The following is a 21,240-nucleotide window of genomic DNA, read 5'->3' as shown; positions in this document are numbered from 1 at the left end:
ACACCGGGATGTAACGCACAAAAAGTTTGAACTTGTTCCCCAAAGGTGTTATTTTTCAGTGAGGTGATATCTCAATGGATTGAGTCATCACAGCAAACTCATGCTTGTTTACCATCCTTTTATCATGCTTATGACAAGCTCATTTATCGCCCACATTTATGTTATACACCAATCTAAGATTTCCCATTCATCAATGTGAGGCATTCCTTTATCACTTACTGGAATAGAAAACTAAGATGTGTTTACATAACCCTTTGGATAGAGTGTTAGGCTGAGTCCTCAGCTAAGTGCTGTACTCACAATTCCAACACTTTGAGTCACCAGACATTAAGCTATAGGATGTTTGCACAAAACAGCACAGCTAATGTCAGTGTGTAAGAGAAGCAGGATCCTAGCTAAAACAGATTAACCAGGATAGTAGTTAGAAAAAGGCTTTTATTTATATAGCACACTACATTTACTTTTCAGCCACTGTACTTTTAAGGTACCATCATTCCTATAATGTAGTAAATGCAACAGCGATTTTGCACAGAACTAAACCCACCAACAGCAACATGATAATGACCATCTGTTTTAGTAATATTAATTGAGGAATGAATAATGGCTGGGATTTGCTTGAAACAATGCCATAGATTCTTACACATACACCAAAATCAGCATTCAGAGCCACAATTTAACATCTCAGGAATGGCAGTACTTGCAATGTACTTACTCCACTGGAGTTTCCGCTTAGATTATTGTGCTCAGAATCATCTAACTTAAAAGCGAGAGTCCTACCAACTGAAACACAACTGATACTCTGATACTAGGGGTAAAATAGTTAAATTATTAAGTCAGGTTATATGGATTAAGGTTCCATTCTCTTGAATATTGAAGTGGTGATTGAACTCTGAAGAAGATTAACAGGTTTTATATGGTAGAGGAAATCTATTCCCTTAGGTTTGAGACTACAGAACAAAGAAGCATAACCTGTTCAAGGGCGATATCAAAACGCCCGTCTTCGCACAAAGAGCCAAGTGAGTGTTGCCTTGTCTGGCTTTTGGAAGAATACAATTCTGGAGCTCTACCTTCTGAAAATTTTAAGATCAAGCTGGTGCAAACACAATGGCATGAGTTAACAGAGTTTATACCATAATTTTCAATGTGATAAATGCAATTAAACTTACAGAAAAGTTAAAAAAGACTTAAGATTCCAATATTTGCTTTACTCAGGATGCTGTTGGCCTATTTTTGAGTCTTAAATTTGTCTTATTTGAATATGTATTGTCAGTTTTACTTGAACCGTGCATTCTTGATTTACATTTTCTACACCACTAGCTTTAACTGTACATTGTAATGTCTACTCCAAGTTGCTTCTTTAATTAAAACCACAATCTCAGCTCCAGCCCTGCCTCCATTCATCCTTTCTGGATTCTCCCCAAGAGGAATTCTAAGGCTCACTGGATTCCAAGGCTAAAATTATCTGGTTAAACAGGGATGAGGGCCCAAATCAAGAATTTTCCTGATTTTCTGCTTGAAAGGGACGTGGAAACAGATTCAAGTAGAAACCTTCAAAACAAATCCTAAGGGATAACAATGGGAGGGAAAAGGGCAGAGAAGTGGATCTAATTAGACAGCTTTTTCAAAGAGATAGCACAGTACAATGGACCGAATTTTCTTTTATGCTGCATCATATTATGTTTCTAATAATTGCTGCAAATTAGGTTACAAGTAATAGACATTTAAAAGGCGGTATAAAGAATCTGCTGAGATTATAAAAACTGATTAAGAATAATGCTTTAAAAGGCATGATTATGCCATGGGGAAACAAAAGATTGCCTGCACAATTGAATCTAACTCAAGGCCCACTGGCTCAGCAACTGAGCTTCAGAAGTCACAATAAAGTCTGTTTATAATGTAGCTTCACATTTAGACACAGCATTTATAACAACAACAGCTTAGAGAATCAAAAACACTTGATACAGACTACGTAAATTGAAGAACTGGCAGACAGTAACCATTAGCAGTAACAGGGTTAGAGTTTACAGTCCAAAAACAGCTTGCAGCCCAATCAACTGCATTATAGTTAATGAACAGTTCAAAGGTTACCACACACAAATGATAAAATTAAGTTCAAAGTAATTACTAGGCTGATTATTTATTACTGTTGCTTGAATTAACTGTACTTGAAAACTTCTCAATGTTATGTAAAAGCAATTAATAACTACAAAAATTCTGTATCATTCTCAGAGCTAAGTTAAAGATGTATTGCAAAATGCTTGAGAAAAACAGCAACTTGGCCCCTGTGATGCATCGTCCAAGTAGAGCAATCAAAAGATGATCAAAACTCTAAGCAGGAAACAGAAAAGGCTTGAATGTGATATAACCACCTTCCACGTCGCTTTCAAAACATTCAAAAACACTTTACAACAAACGATAGAATTTTGAAATGCAGACTTCAATTTGCACAGAGCAGGTCCCCAAAAAAAGCAATGGAGTTATTCCCAAATAATTTATTTTAGAAATGACAAATGAGGTAGAACTCTCCTGATCCTTAATGCCCACCTAACCGTGGAGACAAAGTATCACTTTATGTTTCTTCCAAAAGCCAGACAAGGCAACAGTCACTTGGCTCTGCATTGGTACCAGCCTACACTGGTGTACTCAGATTAGAGGGGGACATGAACCTGCAGCTTCTGGCTTGGAGGCAATAAGTGCTATTAACTAAGCCCCAGCTGATGCTAAACAAAATGGAAGAAACAGGGAAAGAGAACACAAAGGACATTTACAAGGATGTTGCCAGGACTTGAGGGTATGAGTTATAGGGAGAGGCTGGGCAGGCTAGGACTTTATTCCTTGGAACGTACAAGATTGAGGTGTGACCTTATAGAGGTGTATAAAATTATGAGTATAGATAAGGTGAACGCACAGTCTTTTTCTCAGGGATGGAGAAGTAAAAATTAGGTTTAAGGTGAGAGGTGATGGATTTAAAAGGGACCTGAAGGGCAACTTCTTCACACAGAGGGTGGTGCATGTATGGAATGAGCTGCCAGAGGGCTGAGACAGGTACAACAACACATAAAAGACATTTGGATAAGTACATGGATAGGAGGGGTTTAGACGGATATGGGCCTGGGCCAAATGGAACTAGTTTTGAGGCACCATTTTCAGCATGAATGAGTTGGGCCAAAGGGCCTGTTTCCATGCTGTATTACTCTACGACTCTATGAGCGAGAAAAATAGGCAGGCCTTGATATGGAAAGCCATTTTCCCACTAGTTCTAACATTTTTGAATAATATCTTTACTCACTTAAGGAGGTTTCTCTCCACACGAGAAATTCTTGAATCCTAACAATGAATTGTACTGCATTGTGGTCAAAAATCTACTATTAGCAACTTTGAAAATACTTAAGGACTAAGCATTCACAGGTCTCCAAGCTAGAAAATTCTGAAGGTGTAAAACTGTCCAAAAATTGAAATCTCTCATCTCAGCTCTGAATGGTTGACATCATAATCTCATCTATGCTCCTTGTTCTAAATTCCCTGGCTAGGGAAAAATGCCTCTTGGCATCTACCCTGTTCATATTATGCAGAATTTGAACGTCTCAAATTGTCCACCTCAGAGTTTTCCCCCAAACGTGAGCTTAGACTAATCTTACTTTTTCCCTTGGCAGCCCACTCATTCTGAGAATCAACATAAAGTATTTACATTGCACTGGCTCAAAGTATACCGGAGGATGATTTGATTCCACTCAATTTCTGAGGAACTGAACATGGCAATATACAAATTCTTTTAACATGGGCTAGCAGTTGCACACCAGTCACTACAGTCCACAGCGCATACCCCAAGACACTGAAAAACAAACCAACATCAGCATTCTCCCCCAGAACACCATCACTAACACTGAGGCCCTTATTACACTCACCAGACCACGTCATACGGATGCCCAACACCAGATTCACAAAACTGCACTTTATTTCAAGCTCTATAGCAGGAAGAGATTGCAATGCAGTCAGAGGAAAAGAATCAAGGGCATTCTCAGAACCTTCTTGAAAAAATACAATGACCCCACCTACTCCTGGGAATTTCTGGCCCACGACCACTCAATAGGAAGGAGGAGCATTTGGTATTAAAAACCTCAAGTTCATGCATTGGGAGTACACAGCAGAATAATAATATAAATAACACAACATACCAGCATTAATAGCAGAAGGACCACATCATCTCTCAATCCACCACTCGCCTGTCCTGTCAGGGGTGGGGTTTGGGGGAAGTGGGGGGTGGAGATGAAAAAAAAATCCGAACTACAGGTCAACTCAGGCACAATGGAGCCCACAATTTTCTAAGTGCCTGAAAATTATCAAATTCAGAATTTTATCATCAACTGGTTAGGTATCAGCCCATAGTTTCTTTAATAGAGGTGTTACTTTGCTACTTTAGAATCAATACAGTGGAATCACTCATTTTTGTGCTGCCTAATGTCTGCTGTGCCAATTTAAACGAGTAAAGTACAAGTACTAACTGTCAAAATAAATCTGGATTGACAATAATGATGGTGGGAGATCTGGCAATTCACTTTGCTCAATCCAGTCTCTCTCCTTTCCTCTCCCCCCTTTCACATGTATGTTGACAATACCAAAAAGTCTATCTCATCAGGATCTCCTCCGATCTTCCAGTTATTATACAGCTTCTCCAGGGGCGTGCACAAAGGGGGTCAAACAGAGGAACTGACAGTAGCCTCCTACTGAACCCCAAATAATCATTAAAAACGGAGGATGTGTTTATCCTCCAAATGACAAGTGTTCCTCCATATGTTCCAGTGTTCATTTGACATCCAGCAGTGAATGAGGTGCGATTTACTTCAAATAACAATGAGCAGCAGCAAAGCCATTGTCTGCCTCAAGCTCTTGATCCCTCTCCAGCGATTCCATACCCCTACTTGCCCATTGCCTTAATTCTAAATGATTCCACATGGGCATCCAACATTTCCTCTCCGTCAATAGTATGCCAATTTCCACATATATAACATCACCCATCTCCATCTAACTTGTTTAAATTCTCATTCAGAGTCTTGTTAATTCCAGAACTGATCACTCCTATGCTCCCAAAGATAGCTTCCTATCCTGCACACCATAAACTCATCCAAAATTCTACTATAATATCCTAATGTTCACTTACTTGTTCCCTCATAACATCTGTGCTTGTTGGCCTATATTAGCTCCAAGTTCCAAATAAATTGTCCCTCTAGTGTTCAAGTCAATCATGGTGACTGAAGCCTCCTCAATCCATACAACTCCAGATGAATTCCACCTTCCTGCAATTCTGGTCTCTTGCATATCCCTGACTTTCTTCAACTGGTTGGCAGGCTTTCACCTATCTTAACTCTAAGGACTGGAACTCTCACTTCACATTTTTCCTATGTTATCCACTTCTCGGCACATACCTTGGAACCGAAAACTTACTTCTTTAACCAAGTTAATTATCACCTTTCTAAATAACTCACTTTAGATTTCAAGTATGGCTAACACGAGGGGCATAATTTTAAGGTGATTGGAGGAAGGTATGGGGGGGGGGGGGGGTGTGGGGATGTCAAAGGCAAGTTTTTTTTTACACACAGAATGGTGGGTGTGTGGAATGCACTGCCGGCAGAGGTGATGGAGGCAGATACATTAGGAACATTTAAGAGATTCTCAGAGAGCCACATGAATGATAGAAAAAATGGATGGCTATGTGGGAGGGAAGGGTTAGATAAATCTTAGAGCAGGATAAAACATCGGCACAACATTGTGGCCGAAGGGCCTGTACTGTGCTGTAATGTTCTAAGTTCTATTTTTCTTCCTAATTACACTCTTGTGAACAACCTTGAAACATTAGGTGCTTTTGCAACAACTTACAAATTGTTTTTGCCAAACATATCACAGATAATTATATATAATTGAAATATACTGTCATTTTTCTCACTACCTTTTTCCCCATGTACTTCAAACTTAGGGTGGGGAAAGAACTAGGGTTCTTGCTCCACACAGGTCTTCCATTTAAGTAACTATACCAACTAAGGCAATTGAAAATTTCTAGTGATGTGACTGTTAATGTCAGTAGTCAAAGAAAAACTTGCATTTAAGTAGCACCTTTCACGATCTTAGATTTCATGACTGAGGCAGCTTTTGGTGGACAGAAAGCTCGACAGACTAGCATCTTGCAAGCTGAATATGTTGTACCACTTTGAGCTGGAAATAGAATTTAAGTCCACAATTGCCTACAAATGACTTCCTGGTCTCACTAGGAACAATATTGTTCCCTAAAAGAATCAAAGAAGACCAAGGTTGCAACATGCTTTGTATTACCTTCAATAAATTTTACTGGTTAACTAAATGTCCTGTTAGGAGAGGTCCAGGTGCTGCCCTCCCAATTCTTTTGGTCAAATAATGTAGCATGATTTTGCAAAATCAAAGCCAAAGCTGGTTTAAAAACATACAACAAAATCATCATAGAAAAAGATGGAGTTCCACAAGGTAGGAATCCTGAAAGTCTAAAGTGAAAGGAATCTTTTAGTCTGGGTAGGATTTGTGGCTGTGGCAATTGATGTATTACAATATTCACTGATTAACAAACATCATAAAATCAACAGTAAGCAGCCCACACTGCAGAAAAATACAGCAAAGTTGCAGGAAGTGACTTTGCAACTTAAGGTTCCACATGTACCAGGTTCCCACTTTCAGGCAAGGCATTTTAAGAAAATACATGGAGGTCAGGCACCTACTCACTTAGGGGTAAACTTATTACAGTTGAATCATGCAGTTCCAGAGGAACTACGGTTAGCATTAAATTGGAGATTGAATCTATTGCTTGTATTATCAACCCAGACTGTAAGTGGCAAAAGGGGCAAAGAGGAGACAGAAAATATACAAAGCAATATTAAATTTGTTCTTAAAGGCATAGGGAGAAGTGACTCATAAAATAATTATGATTTCCAGTCTGAAGTTGCTATGTCACCTAATAACCATTCAACAATTGGAATAATACCAATATATTTTCACTCCCATTATGGAAAAAAGTTTGTAAAAGGAACCAACTATACAGCAGTAAGTTCATAAATAATGCAATAGCTAACATAGATTATCAGATAAAACCTGTACTTCCACAGTATACGCCTTTTAAATTCTGCAGTGCTGCTAGGTTTCCTTGATTTTGTGCGTAATGCAATTTTCACAGTAAACAATCAATCACTGATCATCAACCACAATGCCATCCCCTTAACAGCAAATAAGTTCAGCACAAAGAACATCTCTATATTCCCAAGGAAAAATAGGATGCTCTGGATGCCTCTTATCTCTTGCACTTCAATTATAATGGCTCAGGTGACAAAATCATAGACGCCCCCACCACTCCAGAAACCAATTTCTTCAGTTCGTATATACTATCTCTATCAAAAGTCAATAATCATGCATAATCATCTCCACTTGTATAGCGCAACACAATGACGTAAATCAAAGCATATGATGTGTGGGCATGAGATAAGAAACCACAAAGTTACAATTGTATGTTCATCAGGCAAGACAAAACCAGACAGTCAAAAACTGTCATTTTTTTTTCTGCCTAGATTGTAGGGAAATCTTAAAAACTGCACTCGAGACCAGTTTCAGTCATCAGGCTTCTAAAATGAGAGACACCAAATTAATTTTATTGCTAATCATATTGCTGAAGGATATAATCTTTAAAAGATTAAGCATGCTCAGAATTTGCAGACTGCCCAAGCCCATGGAGAAGGTATTGAGAAAGAATATACTCAAAAAAAATTATATATCACTGTTTTGGAGTAGATGATGATGGGATTAATAATAAGTGCTATATTTGAGAGGCAAAGATACCTTCATATTTTCCCATTATTTAACTTGGATCAAGGTAGAGCTTCATCGATGAGTTTATTACAGGGAAGAAGTGGCTGGTTTTAACAATTGTGAAGATCCAGCTCATGAAATCTGTCTTTCCGTGATCAAGATGAAAGCAATTTATAATTTATACCTATGCCGATCTCTCCTTTTTACATTAGATTTTCACACTTCCTATTTTAATCTTCCAATCTCATGGAGAGGTTTTTAAGTTTCACCCTGGGTTTAGAAATAATTAGATCTCAGAAAGACAGCATCACCGGCGAGAGCAGCATTTATTGCATAGCTCCAGCAGCTCTTAAAATGGTGGTGGTGGTGGGCTACCTTCTTGAACAATGGCAGTCCATGTGACATGGATGCACCTACATTGCTATTGGGTAATGAATTAAGAACTTTGACCCAGTCACAACAATAAAAAATACATGTCCAAATGAAGACAGTGTACGACTCAGAAGTGATTGTGTTCCCAAATAAGTGCCTTCCCTCTGGTTTGGGAAGTTTGAACGAAGAAGCCTTGTTAAGTTGCTATAGTGTATTCTGTAACCATTGTATGCCAACAGTAAGAAGATGAATGCTTGGAGCAATGAAAGAGGTGTGGATCACTCAAACTGTCTTGTCATAGTGTTACAGTTCTTGAGTGTTGTTGCAGATACGTTCATCCAGGTTGAGAAGTTCATCCATCACACTACAGTCTGATGCCTTCAGTGGGGATTTGAGAAGTGAGCCACATAACTTCAGGCTTGCTCTATTCAAGCTAATTTCAAGAGAAAGTGGGTTGGGTTGACTCTCTCCAGTGGAGATGATCATTCTCCAGCAATTGTGACTTGACAATTACTTCCCATTTATCCAAGGCTGGATGTGCTGCAGGCCAGTACAGATTGCTCCATTGTATGAGGAATTGTGAATGGAGCTTACTTCTGTACCCATCACCTTATGGTGGAGGACAGATCATTGAAGAAACAGCTTAAAACACCGATCTGTGGAACTCCTGCACCAATGACAAGGAGCTGAGAATGGGCCTTTTACCACATTTTTTTTGTTTTAGATATGACTCAAGTCATGGAGAGATTTCCTCCTGAGAACATTGACTTCAACTTAACCACATGTTTTCTTGGTGTTGAAGACAATAATGCTCAGTTTAACCCAGGAATTCAGGTTGTGCTTTCCTGTTTGGATCAAGATTTTAGTGAGGGAGGAGCGCTACAGTTTTGAATAAGGTCATTTTTAAACAGTACCAATCTCCTTTAGAATTAAATTACCAATATCCTTACAATTGCTGAACTGGCTGAGGGGAAGGCCTGATTATTGTCTGACTTCCTTTGTCAACGTAAAGCTAAATACAAGATAAATATAATGTTGGAAGAAAGGCTAAATGTTTTGATTGTTCAAAGCTATTTAATTTCATGTCAATTGATTTACAAAATAGGGTTATCAACAGATGAAAAACACTATAATGCTGGAGGAACTCAGCAGGCCAGCTAGGCAGCATCCATGGAGAAAAGCAGGCAGACAACGTTTCAGGTCAGGACCCTTCTTCAGGACCGAAGACAGGAAAAGAGGAGGGAAAAGAGGGGAGGAGGGATGGGCACAAGGTGGTGATTGGTAGATGCAGGTTAGAGGTGAAAGGCAGGTGCAGGGGAGAGCAGATCCACCAGGGGATGGGTCAAAGGTAAGAAGAAAAAGCAAAAAAAAATAGAAAAAAAGAGAGAGACTCGGAAAGGGAATAAGAGCAGCAGCATGGTTGTTGTGGGGGTGGGGGGGATGGTGGGGATTACTTAAAGTGGGAGAATTCAATGTTCATGCCATTAGGCTGCAAGGTGCCAAGATGGAAAATGAGGTGCTGCTCCTCCAGTTTGCGCTTAGAATTCTCCTGGCAGTAGAGAAGGCTGAGGACCGACATATCAGTGAAAGTGTGGGAGGGGAGTTGAAGTGACTGGCAACTGGAAGATGCAGATCGCGATCACGGACAGAGCGCAGGTGTTATCAACAGGCCTAAACAGCAACTACTTCACCATCTTCAACATATTCCACTATACTTTATAATTAATAATCAAGTCATCCTTACAGTCACTCCAAGGGAGACTGCCAATTTATGTACAATATTGTGCTGAAAATTGAACTGAGACTATGCTATTGTTTTCTCAATCTAAAAGTCACCAAAAGGAAAAAAAATCATTCCTATAGTCTGCAGTGGATTCAATTCCACCCCCTAGAGATGAAGGACAATTGCTTACCACTCCTGTGTAATTTGGTGCTTTAAGATAAAAAGAATGTATTCAAAGTTTAAACAGCATAACCTGCCTAAGCATTTATTTCCCCATGAAAAAACTCATCCTAGTCAGGAAGAAAAAATTGTTATTTTTGCATTAAGTGTAGCATGATATTTCCAATACCAGTAAATTCAACCTCAAAGCAGCTGAACTTCTTATACAATGACTATAATGGATGATACCTCCACAAGTTATATAAATATACTCAGGGACCAGGCTATTTATAAAACTGTTGAGCAAGGCAAGAGCTTAGCTGCATTTTTATTTGAAGTACCTCTCTATATGCTTCCCTTTATTTCCCACTGGTTGCTCCACATCTTCAACTGAGTCCATGATCAACGTCACTCTGAGCTAACTGATTAGACATTCAAACAATGAAGCCTGGCCCCCTCTGATATCCTCCTGCCAAGGTAGGAAATTACTTGCTCTTTGTTTTGTCACCTCCCCGTAGGAACGTGGTCAAGGCTGACAATTCAGTGGCACTGAAGTAATCACACTTGTGTGAATACTACTGCAAAACTCCACAATCAAAGTGAATTTTGTTATGACTGTTCATTTCATGGAATGGAAATTGCACTTGGCCATCAGCAATAAGGTCAATGCTTACCCTGTCCAAGATTTATATTCCCACAGGTCAGTTCACCTGATCCACCACTTGTAAAAGATGGTTAAACTGCAGGAAAATAACTGAATCAATTGCAACACCATAACTTCAAGGCAACACACTCAGCAAGTTCAGGCAATTAAGAGATGCGGTACGAGTTGCAAAAGTCAAGAACTTACTGGTCAATATATGCTGCTCTGCCATTTGCTTCACACAGATAGCATGCAACCCTCAGCCTTCAAGCAATTCTAAAGGAACAAACCAGATAGCCAACAATCACACCTAATATTCAAGATGATGTACCCTGTTAGGTAAGTGAAACTGATTGATGCAAGTCCGCCAACAGATAACTGAAAGTATTCCAATAAAATTGAACACAGCTGCCATCCTGAGGAAGAATGCCCTTTACCAATACAAAGTAACAGAAGAACTCCAAAGGTACTGTACCTTTCATTATCTCTTTCATAGGTTTATATGTTGGGTTTGGTAATACCCTGGTACCACCAGATGTAGACAAGAGGCCTGAGGTCCAACATCACGCATATCTAGTTGGAAAGGCTAGAGGCATTCACAATATTCATTCCAGGATCTCAATATCATCAAACTGATGAATTGTGTATACTGATAGGTGACCCAACTCAAGAGGAATCATAGACCAGGCCACAGCAGCTCCCTCAGCATCCCTCAGATAAATGGTTGTAAAGGACTGGGAAGGTTTGGGTATTGCCAGTTAAGTAAGTGGGGCAACTGGGAAGGTGGGTGATTGAGTTGGGAGGATTTATGAACAGTGAACTGGATGAAGGCTAGGATCAGTGATAAGTTGGGTGGAGGAGAAGACCATTTATGATCTTTTTTTGACACTGAGAGTGGTTGATATCGGGAACATCCTCCCAGAGGTGGTGGTAAAATCAGATACAATTACCACGTTTAAGAAGCATTTAGACAGACACTTCAATAAGAAAGGCATAGAAAGATACAGTCCTAATGCAGGCAAATGGGTTTAGTGTGGATGGGCCAAAAGGTTGGCATGGATGTGGTAGGCCAAAGGGTCTGTTCCTGTGCTATGCAACTCTATGACTGTAATGTCAATCAACCCTTCTGGCTCAGAAAAGGACCAATTTAGTCGATAGACTCATTACTGCGCCATGGGGATTAAGGCAAAAAAAAATTCCATTGTCACCTTTTTCACCCTTCCTCAAATCAATTTTCATACTCTTTATTTCTCTTTCTGCAACCAATTTGAAAACCAACTTATCCTCCTTGTACATCTTTCCTCCATTTCTCCCTCAATCTTGAAAACTTAATTGATAAGAAAATGCATTATTGGTGTCAGCATTCCCCAATATCCCAGGGTCCTCAATGCCCTCATGGAAATTTTAAAAAAATTTCTATGTCCTCTGGTTATCTCAGAACACTTTATAACCAGTGTAAATCACATTTTTAATGGAACCAAACTCTTTAACCAATAGGCTAACAGAAAGTTTCAAAAAATTGCAATGTAATATTGATAAATTATGATGTTCATTATGCGCTAACTATTGACCAAGATACTGTGGATGCTTACCTGCTCTTTTATGAAGTACTACCATTGAATCTTATGTCCATCTTTTAAGGGTACAGGGGCCTTAGTTTAATATTTCATTCAAAGGATGGCACTTTTACAAGTGTGCACTCCCTCAGTAACTAGCAACAATACTTGTCAAAGTGTACAAAAATACACTACACTCTTGTTTTTTTTAAACAGCACCATATCTTCCAAATGTGCTCACCTCAAAAGCATCTATTCTTGTCAGTTTGGGTGTGGCAGCAAGCATTTCAATGGACACTTCTCATTAGGTTTCTTAGCTTGGAACTGCTAACCCTTAGGTTGAGGTTTATTTTTTGCAAACCACTCACTATTTATAAAACTTTCTTTGGGCAAGATACTGAGTATCTGGAAAGAACTCTGATGATGGCATAGTTTCTTGTGCCATCATCCCAAAGGCAAAAGCAGACCAAGACACCCTAGTTACAGGAGACACTTAGGCTTTCTTAGAAACCAAATAAGTTCCATAGGATCAATGTCAAGATTTTGGATTGGCACTAAGGCAAGAAACACAACATCAAGCACTGAAGGATCATTATCTTACTCTAGAGATGTATCCCCTGAATTGCAGATGATATTACACCATTAGCTTCACCCAAAGTCACAACACATTAAACTGCTTCCTGGAGACCTCAACACAAGCAGCTTTGGCAAATAGAACAAAAACATCCAAAGTACTTCAAACAGTTTGTTAACAGCATTACCATCATGGAAAAGGCAATTTCCCCCCACCCCCCCACCCAATTTCAAAAGACATTGATCCCATTGGAAAAATTCATCCAGAAATTTCTGGGACCACACTGTTCTCCACAATACCAGAAAACAAAGTACATTATCATCAATCCTCTACAAAGGAATTCAGCAGTTGACTATTACAACCTCAACCCCCTGCAGAATCAATATGAGCCACAATCATAGATGGTGCATATCCTACTCCCTTAGAAACTCTAAAATTATTTTACTCAACACCAAAGGAAAGTCAATATATACATTTTGCACATAGTTACTGTTAGCCCTGAAAGACAAAAGTCAGCCTTACCATACTTCAAACTAATAGTTAGCCTACTATCAGGAGGATAAGAAACTTGCCACATGCAGATTAATACATAAATACTTGACTACAAGCCAATACTCTCTTTGGTAAATGTGATGTAAACATTTGAAAGATGCTGGCTGTCAGAACACATGATGCGCAGTGATGGTTGCAGCTTATCAAGCACTCAACCTCACAACAGCTTTCCCTCATTCCAAGCTTCTGCAGTACTAGGAATCCTGTAAAAGATCAATGATTACCCAGTTCCCAGTATCTCACTTCCTTTCTAAAATCCAACAAATTCCACTAAATATACAAAGCCAGTGCAACCCCTATTATAAAAATCCACGTCAGGGCCCAAGACATAATCCACATAGGTACTTTAGTATTGCAGAAGAGTTCTCTGTAGCACTACATATTAGAAACTTATTAGATAAGATATCTTTATTAGTCACATGTACATCGAAACACACAGTGAAAAGCATCTTTTGCGTAGTGTTCTGGGGGCAGTCCGCAGGTGTCGCCATGCTTCTGGTGCCAACATAGCATGCCCACAACTTCCTAACCTGTACATCTTTGGAATGTGGGAGGAAACCGGAGCACCTGGAGGAAACCCACACAGACACAGGGAAAACATACAAACTCCTTACAGACAGTGGCTGGAATTGAACCCGGGTCGCTGGCGCTGTAAAGCGATACACTAACCGCTACTGTAACTGTTATATTGTTCAGTCATCAGTAGTTAAGGGAAATTGCAATTAGTTTTATGCTGCTGTCATTGAATATCAGATTCAAGGATTGGCACCGATGAACTGCCTCATGACATTTACACCAGTAAAACTGGCTCTTTTTTTGCAGCAAATTCAAAAGGCCCATGAAAGTCTGGGTCAATGATTCTACAGTCAGGATGAGGACACTGGATTTTGTAGTCAAAAATCAGTCCAGAGAACAGAAACTGAAGCAGCACCTCTACAAAAGTAGCTATGGATTGTAGGCAACTTCATGATTAATCTTTTCTGGTGTGCTAAAAATAACATAGATAGCACACATAAATTACAACAGACAAAATGCTCTTAAAGCCAAAGTTACCTATTCACAATCAAAGCAAAGACTAATTAGTTCAGGGAGAGAAAAAAAATTTTTTTTTGAGTTTTCCTTTTAACATCTGTGCAATTTCTTTACTGACAGTATGGGAGTCTTCTATTATTATCTGCCAAAAGGCAAGGCAAGAAGTGATAGAGTTTCTCCTGCAGTGAAAATTAAAAAAAGATACTGGAAATCTGAAATGGTTCTGAGGAAGAGTCTTTGACCTGAAATGTTAACTCGGTTTTTCCTTATGCAGATTCTGCCTGACCGCTGAGTGTTTCCAACATCTTCTGCTTATATTCCACCTATAATGGTCTAATATTATGCATTTTCAACTTTTGACTGTATCTGGTCAGGTTATTAGGTATACAATTTGATCACATGATTATTGGATACCCATTAAAAAAAGATACAGATCGAGAGAAATGTTGAGATTAAGTTCTGCTGACATCCTGGGTCTAATACCTGATCCTTTCTGGTTTCTTTTCCTGGGAAGGAGGACTTTAGCATTTAATCTTAAGCTCAGTGTACGGGACAGTCAACTAAAAAATTAAGTTGTTTTCTAGCTCACTTAAGCAAAATAAATTCACAGCAAAAATAATGACATCTAACTGAAAATCACTCTTGTTACTTTACTAAATACTGTCTTAAGTTATTAAATGCAGAATAACCTAACCAAAGCTCATAATTTTCAAACAGTCCAAACCTTAAAATGATACTTGCAGACAACCTATGTATTTGCCTGCCAACTCAAAACCATAAATGACCCAAAATGCTTGGTTCTAATTTTAAAGAAATACGACTTTTGCAAAATTGCTGCAACTTTTCAAGAGTTGACTCATAAAAAGTACAGCTGAGGAGAAGGCTTGCACAGAAGGAACATTAAACATGATAAACTGAAGCATTTGCCCTGTGCCTAGGCCACTGTTTAAAACTGAAACAGCCGGAGAAAAGTCTGACTGTATTCCTGCAAAGCTTTATCTGACTCAGTTTGGCAGGGACACAGTTTTATGATCTGAGTCATTTTACCAGGACTGGAAACAGGGCGGAAGAAGAGAAAATAAAGAGGTTTTGAAATATATATCCAAAGTATTTAATTTTCAATGAACAAAACTCAAAACTTAATTTAAGATCAGACACTCAACTACAATAACACATTGAGATTCAGACTGCCGTCACGGTCCATGTGGTCCAAGTTTATTTTCCTTGTGACCAGTCGAGTTGCTTTTACAAAGACTACAACTAGAAATAAGTTATTCAGTGCACAGTCTTTCCCCCTCATTTCAAACGTTCCTTCTGGGCCTCACTCACAGCTGTAATGTTTGGCATTTGGACCCAGAATAAACCTCACAAGAGGAAAAAAAAACACCAGTGATAGAATACAAACCCTCACAATGAAGTTAAATATTAAAATTGTGAGTAAAACGAGGGTGGAAGGTTGGATAAACACACATGGGCACAGCTGCAACACCACTGAAATGTTCTAAGGGGTTTGTCCCTCCACTTTGCAGAAGGTGGAGAATCAGGGCCCTTTTCCAGTGAAGGGACTTTAACTGAAGGGCAGGAGTTTCACAACTTCCCCGTGAATAAGCGGGGTCCCGGGCAGGCTGCCCGCAGACCAAGCTGAGGGCCGACCACAGGACCCGCAGCCCACCCGGGCCTCGACAGCGGGATCCAGGAGCTCGCCGCGTTATCTCCAGCCCGACCCCTCGCTTCTCCCGGTTTGGGGCTGCCGGCTCCCCTTCCCCGGCTCGGGGCCGGTGTTGTCCTCTCCCCCTATCGGACCCTTCCCCGGGACCCCAGCCCTTCGCCAGCCCCCTGCCCTTCTCCGGGACCCCGGCCCCCCCCACCCCTTCCCCCTGCCCTTCTCCGGGACCCCGGCCCCCCTGCCCTTCTCCGGGACCCCGCCCCCCCTGCCCTTCCCCCTGCCCTTCTCCGGGACCCCGGCCCCCCTGCCCTTCTCCGGGACCCCGGCCCCCCTGCCCTTCCCCCTGCCCTTCTCCGGGACCGCAGCCCCCCCCCCCTTCCCCTCTCCGGGACCCCAGCCCCCCCCCCTTCCCCCTGCCCTTCTCCGGGACCCCAGCCCCCCCCCTTCCCCCTGCCCTTCTCCGGGACCACAGCCCCCCCCCCCTGCCCTTCTCCGGGACCCCAGCCCCCCTGCCCTCCCTAGGCTGCCGGAGACGTCCCGCCGCGTTGCAAAGGGCGGCCCATCTCACTCTCCCCCGTGGGCCTGAGCCGGGCCCGCTCCACCGGCTCCGACGCCCCGCTTTGGCCAAGGCCGCTGAACAAACCAAGCCGCCCTGAGTGCAGGCCCAGGCGGAGGCACCGGCCTTTCCCGCTCCTCCCTCCCCGCTCCGGGTCGGTCGGCCACCCAGCCGCCACCTCCCCCCGCAGCCAGCTCTCTCACCTCGGAAACGTCCGCATCAGCTCGTCTGCGCCATCAGCGCGGTCCGGGGGCTGTGGAGGGGCGGAGACAAGCTCGGCTTGGTCTGGGACACCCAGGCACTCCCAGCCCAGCAGCCCGAGTTGCAAACGACCCAGAGCCACCGGACACGGATTAATAACCCACCTGGGAACCGACCGACTCCCCCTCCCTCTCCTGGTTACTAATTCTCTCTCTCTCTCTCTTTCGCCCCTTTCCCTTAACTGATTCTCTGTCCTACACTCCCAGAAACTGATTGCCTCTCTCTCTCCCGCTCTATCTACGGCTGTTACTGATTCACTCACTCTCTCCACCTCCCTGTTCCTGACTCTCTCTGTACAACTCTATAACTGACTCTCTCTCTCCCTCTCTGTTAATGACTATCACTTTCTCTACCCCGTTACTGATTCTCTCTCTTACTCTCCCTGTAACTGATTCTGTCTCTCTATTCCTGTTATTGATTCCCTCTATCCCGTTCCCCGTTACCAATTCTCTCCACCCATCTCCCTGTTACCGATTCCATCTCTGTTACCGAATCCTGTTCCCCCCCACGCCTGTTACTGAATCCTTCTCCCTCTGTCCACACCCCCCCAACCTGTTACGAATCCGTCTGTCCCCTTCCCTCTTATGAATCCTTCTGACCCCCTCCTTGTTATACATTCCTCTGTCCCCCTCCCTGTTTACAAATCCCTGTCCCTGTTACAATTCCTCTCTGTCCCTGTTACTAATGCCTCTGTCCCTCTCTGTTACTGATTCCCTTTGTGCCTCTCCCTATAATGATTCCCTCTTGTCCCCCTTCCTATCACAATTCCCTCTGTCCCTCTCCCGGTTCTCTCTGTCCCTCTCCCTGACATGATTCTCTTCATCCCTCTTTGTTACTGATATTATTTCCCCTTCCCTGATTTCTTTCTTTCTCTCCATCACCCAGCTACTGATCACTTCTCTCTTTCCAACTCATTCTTTGCTCTCTCTGTTAATGATTCTCTCCATTCTCCCTCTTATTGTTTTTTTCTCTCTCTATCATTTTTCCTGAGTCTCTCTCTGTTTCTTTCTTCCCCCTATTTTTGTTTCTTCTTCACTCTCCCCCTGTAAATGTCTCTCTCTCTTTCTCTCTCTCTCATTTCTGTCCCCTGATTTTCTCTCTCTTTCTCGCTCTTATTGCTCTGTTCTTTTAATAATCTCCTTTATAATCATACTGAGGAAGGCAATGTGCTGTCCATCTGCATGCAACATTATTTTTTTCCTCCTGCCTCCCCCTGCTGGTTAACTGCTTGTCAGCCAGCACTAAACAACGCAAAGCAGACTCACAATGAATTGCAAATATACAATACTCCTCCCCCTTAGATTGAATTTCCCTCATCAAGAATATACAGGTTATATTTGTTCACCAACATTGAAAATAACAAATGCCCCCGGTCTGAAGTTCAGCCCCAGAATAAGTTCAGGGGGTTATTCTGCCCAAGATTAGTATTATTTGGTATTGGTATTGGTTTATTATTGTCACTTGTACCGAGGTACAGTGAAAAACTTGTCTTGCATACCGATTTTACAGGTCAATTCATTACACAGTGAAATTACATTGGGTTAGTACAGAGTGCATTAATGGAGTACAGGTAAAAACAATAACAGTACAGAGTAAAGTGTCACAGCTACAGAGAAAGTGCAGTGCAATAAGGTGCAAGGTCACAACAAAGTAGATCATGAGGTCATAGTCTATCTTATCATATAAGGGAACCGTTCAATAGTCTTATCACAGTGGGGCAGAAGTTGTCCTTAAGTCTGGTGGTACATACCCTCAGGCTCCTGTATCTTCTACCTGATGGAAGAGGAGAGAAGAGAGAATGACCTGGGTGGGTGGGGTCTTTGATTATGCTGGCTGCTTCACCAAGACAGCGAGAGGTAAAGACAGAGTCCAAGGAGAGGAGGCTGGTGTCTGTGATGCGCTGGGCTGTGTTCACAACTCTCTGCAGCTTCTTGCGGTCCTGGGCAGAGCAGTTGCCGTACCAAGCCGTGATGCATCCAGATAGGATGCTTTCTATGGTGCATCGATAAAAGTTGGTGAGTATCAAAGGGGACAGACCAAATTTCTTTAGCCTCCTGAGGAAGTAGAGGCACTGGTGAGCTTTCTTGTCCATGGCATCTACGTGATTTGACCAGGACAGGCTGTTGGTGATGTTCACTCCAAGAAACTTGAAACTCTCAACCCTCTCGACCTTGGCACCATTGATGTAGACAGGTGCATGTACACCACCCCCTTTCCTGAAGTCAATGACCAGCTCTTTTGTTTTGTTGACATTGAGGGAAAGGTTATTGTCATGACACCATTCCACTAAGCTCTCTATCTCCTTCCTGTACTCCGACTCATCGCTGTCTGAGATACCGCCTATCATCTGCAAACTTGTAGATGGAGTTAGAGCAGAATCTGGCCACACAGTCATGAGTGTACAGAGAGAAGAGTAGAGGGCTGAGGACACAGCCTTGTGGGGCACCAGTGTTGAGAATAATTGTGCCGGAGGTATTGCTGCCTATCCTCACTGATTGTGGTCTGTTGGTTAAAAGGTCAAGGATCCAGTTACAGAGGGAGGTGTTGAGTCCCTGGTCTTGGAGTTTGGTGACAAGCTTGCTTGGGATTATTGTATTGAAGGCAGAGCTGTAGTCAATAAACAATAGTCTTACTGTCCAGATAAAGACACCTACGTTAGACTATTGTTTATTGACTACAGCTCAGCATCATTTGGCATCATGCTTGGCACAGACATAGTGGGCTGAAGGGCCTGTTCCTGTGCTGTACCATTCTACATTAAGAACAAAACACAATCAGATATGTCCAATTTAAAGCTCTAGTTTTTCGTGCCTACTATTGCCCTGTAGGGTATCTATGTTTGGGAGTAAAGAATGCTAATGAGGCCAGACAGTCATTAGCATGTGAAACAGGTCTTCCATGTTTGTCTTGATCTGGAAGGTTGCCTGTTGGTGCTGTTGGAGCTTGTGAAAGTAAGAAGTAGTCCATTTAAACCATTTCTCATTGTCTATTTTTGTATTATGTTAGTCAAAGATCCCTTGCGCTTGATGACCTCCAGAAATCCACATGTGTTTTGGATGTTAGTAATCATCCTCTCCTCAGAGCAGAATATAAGGTCAGGCCTGGTCGTCTTGTCATGAGCTCGCAGATGATATTTGGAAACAGTAGAAGACAAAGCTTGACCAAGGGCAGGCAAGTGTGAACTTCATGTTGTATAAACAACTCAGCAGGTTTCCTTTTGGTTGTGCAAGTAAGAACTTGAGCCAACTTTTGGGAAGAAGGAATGGACTGAGAATCATAAGCATTCTTGAAAGTTTATACAGCTGTATCAGAATTTGCAGAAAGATATGATGGGGGGAAACATAAGGCAGACTACACTTCATTTCAGGAAGAGGTCCAAATCATGTGCAGCTAACCAAGTAGTGGTGTGGGAAGCACTTCCAGCCATTTCAAGTGGATGGTACAACCAGAGAATGGTATTTTTCCACTTCAGCATAATCCACATGAATGAGCCCCCATGGATGGTAACCCACGATGATGGATGCAGAGGTGTAGGGAAAGATTAATTTCAAACAGCCTCACAAGATTTTCTGTGTTTTGACCAATCCTTGGAGGTACTTCGGGGCCAAGATCTTCAGATGAGAAACAACACTTGCATAGCCAGTAACCATTTCCTGAACTTTGAAAATACATTGACTCTGGAACCCCACAGACTGCAGTCTTGATCTCCAGATGGTGGACCTTCTTATCAATAAAAGGATGTTGTGTTGAGTCTGTTAGGAAGTTAGGTCAGCTGATGGGATTAAATCCAAGACCTTTGGGAGGATTGCTTCTTTCTGTAGCAATATTGCATGATGACAGGCAGGTTATTAACATGAGATACCTAGAATACCCTTCATCTATCTCTCCGTCCCACTCAATCTTACTGATTTTCTTCTCTATCCCACTCACTCTTATTGGTTTGCTTCACTATCCCTTTCCCTGATTTTTTTTTTGCTCTCACTCATTCTTTATCAGCAAGAATTGAGGGCACCTGGAGTGGCCACTTCTCACTCAAAATAAAACGGTCTCAGAAGTTTTTCACATTGCTTTCATGATATTAAAGAAAATACCCTCTGGCTCCAACACTGTCTGCTTTTGTTTACTCTCATGAGAAAAACAAGTGAAGGCTTGTAAGCAGCAAGTTCTGGTACATTGTTAATGGGTAGTTCTGGGATCAATCTTTCCTGTGAGATATGTGTTCTCAGTGTATTTTTAATGCCTAAAGAGGCCTATTACATAATGTATTGACTCAGACACATGGAAACAAGAGAAGCTCAAACAAGATGCTTCTAGTTTATTCAAAATTT

The 21,240-nt window shown here is 41.7% G+C and overlaps 1 protein-coding gene across 2 annotated transcripts in view; it reads right to left on the bottom strand.

Moving 5' to 3' along the window:
• LOC127574604 (suppressor of cytokine signaling 6) overlaps positions 1-17,468 on the bottom strand; it is a 57,884-nt gene extending 40,416 nt beyond the window's left edge. The window contains exon 1 of one of the 2 annotated variants that reach the window (XM_052023746.1): positions 16,855-17,468. The gene's annotated coding sequence lies outside the window, so the exon portion shown is untranslated. The remainder of the gene's footprint in view (positions 1-16,854) is intronic. The other variant, XM_052023747.1, reaches the window with a different exon arrangement.
• Between the last annotated feature and the right edge of the window lie 3,772 nt (positions 17,469-21,240).

This window comes from Pristis pectinata, chromosome 9, assembly GCF_009764475.1.
Source record: "Pristis pectinata isolate sPriPec2 chromosome 9, sPriPec2.1.pri, whole genome shotgun sequence".
In the NCBI taxonomy this organism is placed as follows: Eukaryota; Metazoa; Chordata; class Chondrichthyes; order Rhinopristiformes; family Pristidae; genus Pristis; species Pristis pectinata.
This window is presented reverse-complemented; position numbering and strand designations above follow the sequence as displayed.